This window comes from Notothenia coriiceps, unplaced genomic scaffold, assembly GCF_000735185.1.
Source record: "Notothenia coriiceps isolate Sejong01 unplaced genomic scaffold, NC01 NC01_scaffold00021291, whole genome shotgun sequence".
NCBI lineage: Eukaryota > Metazoa > Chordata > Actinopteri > Perciformes > Nototheniidae > Notothenia > Notothenia coriiceps.
Genome location: NW_011353992.1, coordinates 18,863 through 20,543, shown reverse-complemented (window position 1 = coordinate 20,543; position 1,681 = coordinate 18,863).

Below are 1,681 nucleotides of genomic sequence, written 5' to 3'. Positions count from 1 at the left end.
AAGTGCTCACAGCTTATTATGTGCAATTCATTTCTTAAGGTTATACCAACAATTTAAGTCATTTTTAATGATCTTGAACGTCACTAAAACATAGCTATTAAGAAAGCTATTTCATAAATGGCTAGATCTTGATAAATAATTATTATNATATTACACAGTTATTAACGGCATTTATATATTGCACATATTGCACATAGACACACCACAACACAGACTATATCACCCCTTGCTGCTAAATACCAACAAACTATGTGCAATATGTGCAATATATAAATGCCGTTAATAACTGTGTAATATATACCTGGCTGCTAAATCCTTAGAACTGTTACAAGGTGTGTATCTTGTCAATTGTGTAACTTGCTGCTTTTATACGCGAGTAGTGAAAACACTTCCGCGTAGTCTGCTCTCGTGTATCCTCCCTTTCGTCTCCTCTGGAAGCCTCCTCCCTCACCCCTCCTCGACTCCTCCGTGTGCATTTTAGCGATTGGGACGTCCTTTAACATGGCGTGTCTTGATCGATTTCCGGGTCAAGTCCCGGAGGAGGGGGGAGAGACGAGTCGAGGAAGGATATTGAGATGAACTACCTAGGTCGTATAAACATGGAACGTTCCACCTCAGAACCATTGAAGTAAAAGAGACGACTCTGCAGCTTTCAGACTTCCAGTAATCAGCAATGCGCGCTTTGGTCCTGGTGGTGTTAAAAAGGTTGTCGTTGCCATGCCGATTCATCGTGTCTCACTAATAATAAGACCTTCCACCGTGGTGTCGTCTGCAACATTGATGATGGCATAGTATGGCAACAATGTCTTAAAAACAGCACAGTATGTTGAAAATATGAGATGACATATCAATGTAAAAGTAACACATATCCCAAAAAACCCACATTTTAGATGCTTTCTAGTTTGACGAGAGTACAATTAAATGGAGAACAAGTATTAGTTTAAGAGATTATAAGACCAAATCTACCAAAAACACACACACTGCTGGTTGTTTTCCTTCTCAAGTGATATCCTTTCCACTGATGTTTAATTTGAGAAATCCATTATTATAACAGCCTAAAATAAGGTACTGTTTGATGTCACACAGTGAAAGTGTAATGTAACACAGCCTCAGTGCTGAGCTCCTAAAATAGTGTGTGATTTCAGTCGTTCAGAACATAGTGTTCCCGGTCGAGTCCAGATAACAGCGTTCACTTTGTGCTGCAGATTGTTCAGACTAAAGTTCAATTACTTTAGGTCGAATCATGTGACGGAGCCAAAAGGGACAAACGTAGACTTCACCTTAATGCTGCTTTTTCTCTAACTCTAGTGGGAAATAATGGAAAGCAAGAATCTTCAAGCTAAAATACCTGCAGTATAGATTTTGCCAGGGTGGAAAAAATGCACTTGTGTACCGGGGAATATCAATTTAAGCCTCTGTGTAATGTATACAAGATGTGAATTTATGATGATTGAACGTATCAATCAATGTTTATTTATACAGCCCAATATCACAAATGTCACATTTGTCTGAGTAGTCTTCAGTTTGTACAGAATATCAGTATGACAACACGACACCCTCTGTCCTTAGACCCTCTGTCCTTAGACCCTCTGTCCTTAGACGCTCACTGCTTGATAGCACGAAGGTCCGTTTACTCCATCCATCCATCTTCTCCCACTTATCCGTGGTCGGGTCTCGGAGG